This window comes from Ctenocephalides felis, unplaced genomic scaffold (genome assembly GCF_003426905.1).
Source record: "Ctenocephalides felis isolate EL2017-DRISC unplaced genomic scaffold, ASM342690v1 CF-g0.4_SCAFFOLD_00845, whole genome shotgun sequence".
Taxonomy (NCBI): domain Eukaryota; kingdom Metazoa; phylum Arthropoda; class Insecta; order Siphonaptera; family Pulicidae; genus Ctenocephalides; species Ctenocephalides felis.
In genome coordinates, this window is record NW_020536999.1 from 31,100,451 (window position 1) to 31,112,463 (window position 12,013).

The following is a 12,013-nucleotide window of genomic DNA, read 5'->3' on the forward strand; positions in this document are numbered from 1 at the left end:
AAACTCGATTTCTATTTTCTGCACTCTTTGCTCCGTAACTCCAAAACGGCTAGAGCGACTTTTGCCAAAATCTAATCAGCACATCTCCCTATCAATAGGAATCGAATGTTCTTTGAACCATTTAAATCGGTTGATCTGTGCGACCGAAAACATGGACGAAAAATTGTATCCATACATACATACACACACACATACACATGTATTTTTTCTAAAAAAATTCCAAAATGCTCAAAACCCTTGAAAACTATAATAACTAACCCTGAATAAATCATTTTCCGAACGCATAAAATTAAAATTATTTTTTTTACGCCATTTGATCGATTAATTCTTTATTTGTTCAAATTTGGTTTTCTTCATTAAATGATAAAATAAAAATGATTCTATAAATTGTTATCAGATATCAAATTTTCTTGTATTATTCATTCACTTAAAATGGTTGTTTTTGGTCGAAATTGATATATTATTAGAGAAAGGAAGTGAATATTGATGAATGATTAATCTCTATTAAATTTAAGTTAGAATTACTGAAAGTCTTATTTTACATTGTGTAAGGCAGATGATAATTAATAAAGAGAAGAAATAAATTGAAGTTAAAAATTCTAATCTTATTCACCTAAAATTGTCCACCATATGTTCTAATCAATGAATTTAAAAATATATTAAATACAATAGTTATTTATGGAGCAAATTTATCCAACTCATTTACGAATCGTGTACACAAGTGTGGAAATTTGCGCAATTAATTTTGCTCTGTAATGATTATGACGTAGTACTCGAAAATAAATTAAGTCTGCATATCTTTGTTGCTTTTTTGGAAACTGATAAAACAAAAGTTTATGAGATCAAATCAAGATCAAGTACACTTGTTTGTTAATTTGTTTATGTGATTTTCTGTTTAGTTACATATATTTATTTATTAAAAATAGACTATTGTTTAATGAATCACGCTATTTGAAGTGCTTATGTCGTATTACTCAAATTTAATTCTATTTACATCAGCTTTAGTCGTTCATATGCACTTATATTTGTTGCTGCATGATTATGCTAAAATATTTAATTGTAGAGTAATGAATTATTTAAAATTAATAAATTTGTTATCTAGATTAATTTATTAGTTCACTTAACTACGTGACTAAGCATTTACCTCTGTTTCATTCACTTTGGGAGAAACCCTTTGCTGTCGGTTTGAAAATTTAAGATTAGATTATGAAAACTAAACCACTTGGTTTAAGTGGCATTTTATTTTAAGGCAAATTGCATGAACTTCTCGGTAAAACTACATATTAGAATTAATAAGAAGTGATATGTGGAAACTATGATAATAAACCAATTTATATAGGCCTATAATTTTAGGATGTTTTCGATGACCATGAACACGAACTACAAAGCAAAGTTCCATTAACGTCAGATAAAAATTTTGAACAATTACGGAAAAATGACCCGATCTTGACCAAAAAATAGTGGTGTATGGCATTGCAAAGCTACGGGCAAAAATTTAGTAAAAAAAATATTTTTTGAAAATTAAAAAAAAAAATAAGAAAAAAAAGTCTTTTACCAAAAGCAATTTTTTTGACAAGTATTTTGAATACTTGACGAAAAGAATTTTGAATCATTCAAATCAGATGCTTAGTTCTCTCAAAAACTGCCATTTTTGCATATTTAGCTCGGTATCTCCGAAACGGCTATACCTAGCTTTGCCAAAATCCAAACACCACTTCTCCCCATCATTACAAATTCAATATTTTTGGATCATTTAAATTAGATGTCGAATCAAAAACACGATTTTAATTTTTTGCACTCATTGCTCCGTATCTTAAAACGGCTGGACCTGCCTTTGCTAAAAACTAAAAAGCACATCTCCCTATCAATAGAAATCGAATATTTTTAACCATTCAAATCGGTTGATCCGTGCGCCCAAAAACGTGGATTGCCAACTGATCTCTTTCGCTGTCGAATTTTCAATATTGGTTCGAGATTTTTGACAAAACCGCTTACAAAAAAAATTACTGCACTTATCTGATAGTAAGAAAAAATGATTCGGCCGTTCTTTGCGCAAAACTAATATCTTATAAATTTTCTAAATCGGTGCAATCGTTTTTGGAAAACATCCACAAAAATGGAATTTTGCTCACATGCACCACACACACTTTTTCCAAAATTGATGCCAAACGATTTAGAAAATTCTAAAACGCGGAGAAAACATAAAATTACCAAGTCGGATTTTCTGGAGTAAACAAACTTTTACGAGAAGTTAAAAAACCTAATATTTTGAAAAAGATATTGGATCATTTAACTACATTTACAACTGTGTATTACATTACACGCACTATTGTCTTATATCAAGTTAATCCAAACAAACTTCAACGACTGCAGTCATCTGAGATTTTCTGAATTGTCGTTTATCGCATTTAATTAGGTTAAAACGATTTCGTAATTGTTTTTGTTTTTGTCGCGTCCTTGCGCTCATACATCGCATAAAACATACACAGTCCATTGGTTTCTGCATAGATTTATAAATGTTACATCACAGCTGGAATCAGGTGAAAGTCATTAACGCTTTACCTGCAGATTCAATCTGTTCTCGTAGGTTTATTAAGTTTATGTTAATAAGAGTGACTCACAGATTTATTAATTGGTCAGTGCCAATATAGGCTGAACGGTGACTAAGGGCGAGTTCACACCGTCTTGATTCAACGACCGGTTAGAGAACTTTAATTTTGTGACACTATTTATTATAAAAAAGTAAGCTATTTTATTAGAAAATACTTTATATGCGTGTTTATATATATATATATATATATAATATATATATATATTTATTTATTTATTTAATTATTTATTTATTCATTTATTGAACTTGATACCTTCTGCGACGTTAAAACATATTTATATTAGGTTATACGAGCTTGACATATACGACATATAAGACATATACGACAAATTGCAAAAATAATTTTAGTAATAATAATTTTGTTTATACGGTTCGATACTTGAATTACAATCAATTCTTAGATATATATAAATTACATAAAAAACTAGTGGTACATATATGTTGTGCCTTAAGGCAAATTGCTGAAACTTCCCGTAATCAAAATTAAGATTTTTGAAAAACCTTTAAATTATTTGGAGAAATTTGAAAATAGAAATTTTTGAAAATATTAAAATTTTTGAAAAAGAATGACTTTTCTGAAATATTTGCATCCGCACACACACACACTCATAAGCCCATTTCTTCCAAGGTATGCCAAAATGTTCAGAAACCTCTCAAACGTAAAGATACAAAAAAAATTACGTTTTCGATTTTTTTGCTATTACTTTAACTTACCCTACGGAAAGCTAATAATTAAAATTAAAATTAAAAATAAAAAATAATATTTACAAATCAGCAGAAAATTTCAAAAAGAATTTAGTTTAAACGAAACAATCATTGTCACATATCGATGTACACTTTTTGTTTTTAAATTTAAAAAAATGTAAAGTACATCCAAATGGATCATATAACATATGAAAATTTGACTTAAATTATTATTCAACTAATTAATTTAATTTAGTTTGACAATAAGTCAAAAGCAGAAAAAAGATAAGGTTAAATATTAAGAAATGTATAGATACATTAGTTTAAGATACTTATGTAAAAAAAGAATTACTTTTCCCAACTGCAAATTTTTAATATATAAATCAAGATTCTGCAAAACTATTATTACTATTCAATTTATATATGTATTATTTTGTTATTACTATATTTATTCATTGTATTAATTACTTCTATTAAATATAATATAATTTTAAAAAAGTAATAAAAAATTTTGAATTTAAGATTAATACGTAAATATTAGTCATTTATCATGAGTGCTTAACATATATGAGTCGAATATTGTTAAACGTAAAGTTTAAATATATGTGCTTACACATAATTCTTCGAACTATTAAAATATTTTTAAAATATCAACATATATTTACATATAAGAAATGCCAAATTTTCATTAGTATTTAAATTCGTAAGTAAAAATTATTAAAACAAAAAAATAGCATATTACTGCATCATTCTGCATTACTCATTTTGATTATATAACAATATTTAGAATTTTTAAACAGTCAAACATTTAACGTTATGTTAGTTAAATACTACTATACCATAACTAATTAATAAATAAAAAAGTGCACAAGCGGTTAATCTTTCACAACTTTTAGTTAAAATTATATTTTAATTACTGAATGATTCTCGGAGACAGATTGTATTTTACACGATAATAAAAAGATGTGAATTAAGCAAAATAGTAGTAATATTGATAAGTATTAATAAAATGCAACTTACTGTTTCTCTTTGGTTTTGAGTATTCTGCTTTTTCATTAAGTCTCCATTGCGGATAGTGAGGTCGTTCCACTCTTAGTGAACCTCTGACCTCAGTACCAAAACCTCCACCGGAGCACCCAACGAGTTCCTCGAAGTCATCTTGAATTTTCTTCAGTAACTTCATAAAAAATATCATACAAAATTTAAAAAAATATATATAATTATATCTCAACAAATAAAACATATCAAACAACCAACTATCTGATGTTCAGTAAAACACCCAGCTGATTCACAATTGTAAAAATGTGTTTTTCGCTTTCATTCAAAAATTTGTAAACTCGTCCTTTTAACCCCATAGGCCAGATAAATTAGGACGACCAGGGGGCAAACAGGTCCGATATCAAATTTTAATTTTAAAGGGATTTTTCAAAAAATAGCTTTAACCAATGCGAAATGAAATCTTTATGGGTGCATTTTTTACAAAGATAGCACTGTAAACTACCTTGATCCAGTATGTTACCAGAAAGATTCCTCAGCAGAGTTGAAATATTTACTTAATTTATTATTTGTGAAATGCTTTTTTAGCTTAATTTACTTTTTATTTTATTTTTTACACCTTTGTCAGGGTGAAGGTTCAGTTGGTCCTTTTTGCTCTACCCAGGTGTTAGCTTTTATAGAGGTAAAATAAAAAAAGTTGAATCTAACTTAAAACAATTGAATTTTCTTAAATATTTTATAGAGGACTCGTAATCTAAGCAACAGTGTTCACAACCAAAAAAAAACTAACAATTAAAGATAATACTTTTGTTATGAATTTTCAAACATTACTGTTTTATTTCGGATAATGAAGAAAACTGGTTATATATACTTGGACTTGCAAACTACTTCTGCAAATGTAACAAATATTGTTGCTAAAAAAATCTTGACTTCACTTCTTCAAAATCATAATGCTTCTAATAAATATTTTTCTAAAACTGTTTAAATGAAAATAGGTAATATTCTATTACTCAATGAAATATTTTTTAAAATATTAGCAATAAGACTCCTTATGCCTTATGTTTACAATTGAAATATGTTTTGAATTCAATTTCAATAGTACAACGAAATATACGGAAATTAACAAAAATTTATAAATAAATTGATATAAATAAAATATATGTAAATTATATAAATGTAATTAAAAAATTATTGGTTATAATAAAATAATGGTAATAAAGTAAAATAAAAGATATTTTTAAAATTTGGTATTATTTATATAATTTATGAGAATTTGTTAGTATTGTTTAATTTTATTATTTAACTAATTCAGAAAGTGATTCATTGACAAACATTGCAGATATCATAATTTCTATACAATCATGCTTGAAATGCGTAAAGATATTGTATGAAATTGTATTCAATAATTTATTAAAAAAAATCTGTTTTAGGAATTATCACTATATTATATACTAAACTACTTCTGGAGAAACGTAATATATTTTTAAAAGAAAATAGTGACCATATCAATTATTTTTATTAATGTCTAATAAAATTTTGTTTCTTATTATTTCATTATTATATTAATAATTAATTATAGGCTCATTATACTATTTCAAACAAAAAATTGAAATGCTTTAATTATTTGGCTATTAATACAGATACATTAGAGATTTTATATAGTTGTTTTGTATATACAGGTGGTCGAGTGGATGTCGTCCATGGACGACACTCGTGAAAAAAGTTATAAATCTCAAAACGTTTCAAATTATGATTAACAATGTAATCGCAAATCTTATGTAGATATAATAACAAAGAATGAATTTCTATATAATTATTAATATTGAAATTATCACCTATTTCATAAGTTATAAACAACTTGTATACTAACCTACATCTGTAAGAATATAGTAGATATATATAAGTTTGAAGAAATTTTTTGAATAATTTATTTTCCGAACTATTTTATAAAGTTAAACGCAAGTTTTATATAGATATTTAAATATATTATCATAAATAAATTATGTACAAATAATTTTTTTTTTATAATTCTATATATACATATATATATATATATATATATATATACATATATATCTACATATATATATTAGGGTGGTCCTGGATGGACATTTTCGAATTTCCTTGCTCCCAAGGGCTCAAATGGTTCCAAATTAATAAAAAACAATTCTCTGAAAGTTTTAGCTCTTAATATTGTCTTTTAGATAGAGCGCAATTCAATCAAAGATTTGTATGAAAAGAGCATGAAAAAATTTTCAAAATGTTTGCAGAGAGTCAAATTTTCAATGAAAAATGACACGAATTTTCACTTTTAATTCATTTGTCGCTAAGTTATACCTAAAATTTTTTTTTAAATTTTCAAAATTTTTTTCTTGCTATTTCCATACGAAGTTTGATTAAATTGCGCACTATCTAAAAGTGAGAATTGTTTTTTATCAATTTGGAACCATTTAAGCCCTTGGGAGCAAAAAAAAATCGGAAATATCCATATTAAGAACCACCCTAATATATATATATATATATATATATATATATATATATTCATATATATATATATATATATATATACATGTTTTATACTTAAATAAATTATTTTAACAAAATAATTAATTAACCCAAAACACCTAATAATTTTATTCATATTATTAAATTCAAATAAATTTTGTTTCTAATTTTTGTTTATAATTATACATACTAATAATTAATATTAGAATTAATATATTTTTTCTCACAAAAACTAAAAATATAAAAGTATAAAAAGTATGTATAAAAAAATCTACTTACCAGATAATCCAAATCACATAATAATATCACTCACTGAACAAAATAAAATTAATAAAATTTCACGTGAAAACTGGGACGAAAAATGATTATTAAGGAAACACAGTCACTTCAAAGTGCACCCAACGGATATCCAAATACAAATAAGGCGATTAATATCCGCCCAACTCATTTATAAAACGTACAAAATACTACACGTTATCATTGTTCACACAGACCTCGGATCATTCACACTTGCGCGACTCAAAATTGGCGAATTTATCTCAAAATTCTAACGACACTTGAACAAATGCATCTATGCTCTATTTTCTATTAAGATATAGTATACAATTTTTGCGAATCATGTCCGCAAATATGAATCAGCCGAGCCATATGCGATGCTACTTATGTATATAGTGAAATCAAGCATTTTTCAAGTAGAATCTACGGCCTATGGGTGCAGTAACATAAGGCGGGGATTAGCACATGGTATGAGAAAATTAATTACTGTAGGCTTATTATTCAATATTTAAATAGCTGAGATGATTTGGATAATTGAAAAAGGTATAATTTGGTATGAATATTATTAAAAAAATTAATTATTGTATAAATATATTAAGCGTAGTACGAATTTTGGTATGTACTGTGCAAATATCTTGAATAGTTGTTGGTAAGGCATTTATAATGTAATAGCTATTCATTTTTTGCACGTAGGGGAGACTGTGTTGTGCCACTTCTTTTAATAAGCAATTTAATAATAATTTATCAATTATCTGAGAAAAAGTAAATAAAATAGTTTGAGCATTTGTCTACTTGGAAATACTGACTTATTATCCTTAATTTAATACGATGGAGCCATAAATAATACAATAAACGTGGGTAGCCCTCGACTACCTGTATATAGAAAACATCTATATCCAATCTATAATATGTTCACCCCCTCAGGGGCGGTTGTGACAGACATAAAAACAGGCTAAAAAGCAATGGGTATAAACACCAAACAATTTTATTGTCAAAAACGACTTCACTACAACACAATTATTTAAGCAAAACTTATGAATTAATTAATTAATATCACAATATTATAACAAAACTTTAAAAAAAAAAAATAGGTTTATAATAAATCTTTGTAAAATCTTTTTTTTTTTTTCTTATATTGAATTTTTCTTTCCCTTTCTCTTTCATATTTTGTCTTAGTTAAGTTTTTTTTATCTGTTCAATCTTCACCCGAAATATGTCACAACCGCACCAACAAAATTTGTGACAACTGTATCCAACGCACACTTTTGAAAACAAATTATGACTGAGCTAAATTATCTACAAAAATACTAATTTCAGGTAATTAACTACTAATGATCAACTTACAGCAAAATAACAATCAAAGTGAATTATCTATATACTAGTTAAAGTTATTATTAAAAGAAATCGAACGTAAAAACTTACTTTTGAGCCATAAAAGCAATGCGGTTACAGATCATGTTACCGTACGGCACTGACTAAAAGCAATAATGGGAACTTGTTCGATCGAACATACTTTATCTTTCTTCCTTTGGACCCTATCTCAAAATCAGTATAGTTTAGCTGTTATGGCAACTATCACTATCGTACCCTGGCACAACCGTACCCAATCTTCCCTATTACAATTATGTTTCAAATGGTCAAAAAATAATTTTAAACAAATATTAATAAGAAAGATGTATGAAAATAAAGTTTTACCAGTTCGACTCTTTTGAGTAGATAGAACTATAAATGTAATTATAATAAAAATCTAGAATTTACAAAATAATTAGCAAATAGTATGATACTATATAGTAAAACTAATGTTTACAAATTTTACATATACGATTAAATTATGTAGCATAACAATAATCAAAGCCAACAATTAGATAAAATACAGAAAACTTACCAAGCAAATTATTGAAAAAAAAACACGAAATTCCTCACAATAAGCAAATGACTTGTTTAACGATCATATATTTATGAAAAATCATTTATACATTTAATTTGAAAAATTAAAATAAAATTAAATATAATCAACGTTGAGATGTGGAAACATAACTGAAGCTAAATTAACTAGATTAATATTTATTTATATTGCTTCGAATATTTCGATCACTTATCCAGTTACATATTTTGTTTTAAAATTTGTTAATATTCTGTACATTGATAAATTTAACTTACTATAATAATAACGCTAGAAATAGTTCTGTGCATTTCAATATCATTACTGGAAACAAAAATTTGTTGGTGGAATTCTATTGAAAAAACGCTTTTCTTCTATTATTAATATTATTACAAAAAAATTTAAAAAAAATCATCTTGTTATCATTACACAAACTTAAAAGTTAAAAATAAAATAAAGAATATAAAATACTAAATCACCACAAGATTAGATCAATTAATAATTATAATGTTGCAAACAAACTTGTTATTCTACTAAAAAATTATCTAATTTGAAGTACCTAACTAAATATTCCATTTAGTTTTCAAGACCTGCTTTACGAAATACTATTAATAAAATAAATATATTCGAAACAGATTATACAATTTATCGTTATATAAACCATGGAGAATTTTTATCATCGGACGATAGATAAGAAAAAGTGCAAATATTAGTGTAATTTCCAAAAATTTGTATACGTTCTGTAAATCAAAGATAAATTCACTGAATCAAAGATAATCTTTTTGATAAAATTATTTAATAACATTCAAGAAAATGTTGAAAATATTTAACTAACGTATACCATTAGAGAAGATATTTATATTTTACATCAGAGGTTCTACCTGATATTAATTGTTCATTCACCTGGTGGCACGTTATATTTAATTTACATAGTCTCAGATAAAAAAATAGATATATTTTTGTGCAATTCAATTTTTGCTGGTTATGAAAATTTGTTGGGATTTTATTGGAAAAACGTTGCCTTTCTTCTGCATATTATTATATTATATTACAGAAATTTAAAAATGCTGATGGTCTGCGCTATGGTAAATGATAGAATGTGTGGAATTCATCAATAGGTTGACGTTAAAAAAAACAATCACATGAAAAAAATAAATTAAATTTTCAAATAAAATATTCAAAGGTATCTAATCCACGGAATTTTCACTAAGTTTTTGTGGTTTTATTTTCAAATGAAATATTCAAAGGTATCTATCTACGGATTTTTTCACTAAGATTTTGTGGTTATTAACTTGTACTCAAAATAATTTAAAATCCTTTATAACACGTGGCAAGATATGAATTTTGCGCTAGTATATTCACACATATATAAATCAAGTTATAGCCATTTAAATATTGCTTTTGATCGATAAATTAACTATTGTAATTATACAAATGCACGGATCAGCCTTTTCTTCATCTAGCATGAGTAAAATTCACCAAAAAGTACTAGATAATTAGTTTAATAATACCATACCATTGTAATTCAATTGAATACCGATACCAAGAAGCCTCTTGTAGAACTTTTCCATAGAACCTAGTAATTTTCATTAAAGTCCTTATATCAGCAGGTAGCACAGTGATCGCATCAATAATCTTACAAAAAACTTTTAGTAACTAATACATTCAAATATTTTCATATTTATTCACAAATTTTATAATTCTGGAGTTAGTGCCGAAATGGAACCATTGTGAAATTGCAATTGCAACTTCATGAACATTTTGCGAAGCACGTGTTTCCAATCATACGATATATATTTAAACTGCATCTTACCAGAACTTCTTCACATTTTTAACACATTATGATCATTTTTAACTGCTATGAATTGATCAAGAAGTAGTCAGTTAAATAACAACAGCAAAATGAGCTGAGACATTTGAAGTACTATACTATATGGATTACGCAATACATTTAAGTTGCTTCTGATGTCGTGTTTGATAAAACTATACTAAAATGCTTATTATTATAACTATATTCTATGAATAAAATTTAAATGCTCACAAATATATTTATTTATTTATTTATTTATGGAAAATATTTATATAACGCCTATACCATATCATCATACGTCCCAGTTTGGTCGAGACAGTCCCGGAATTCCACCTTGTGTCCCGGGTTCCTAAAAGCAATATTTGTCTTGGACTTTATTTTTTGTTCCGGATTGTCCTGCGCTTTTAAGAAATAAATGTATAAACTGAGGTTTCAGAATTACGTGATGATAAAATTACAAATATCTAAACATGATGTAAACAATAAGTATGCCATGCTGAAAGAATAGGATATGAATGGGGAAAATTTTCGAATGCAATATCAGATCATGTTAAAATAGAATCTCGCATTGATAGTTTCAAACTTTTTAATTCCAATCTTACGAAAATTAATAATTTTCGTCTTGTATTTTCAATTTTAGAAAATAAGCACCTACTACTAAATGGACGTCCCGGTTTTCGCCTAAATCATATTGTCACCTTATTAATAGGTTATTAAAAATTCTACATAAGTATTTAAATAAAATAACACTTCAATATTTTAATTCATGTATTCTAACAAATAAAAACGTATAAATGGTGTAATTACAAAAATACACAACTAGTCCTTTTGATAAATCACAATGATAATTAATTACCTAATATATATATACTATAAACTGTCCACTGTATATACTAAGTTTATAAAATAAATTCTGCATTATTAAATGCTAATTATAAGTATCCCTGTCGCAAAATGTTGTCGATAGATCTAATGGCGATATTTTGTAAAAATTGTGACGAAATAAGAATCATTCGAATTCTTCATTTCACTATACTTAATTAAAAAAATAATACTAAAACTATTTAAGGCGTTTCATATGCCGACAACTAGATGAATATAAATCCTACATGAAGTATATCACACAATGTCCCTTCTAATACTCACTTGTAATATTGTTTACAAATGGATTAATAAATATATAACTAGACTATTATAGTATTGATATTACTAATTTAATTATACTTAAGTAATTAATACAATAGTACCG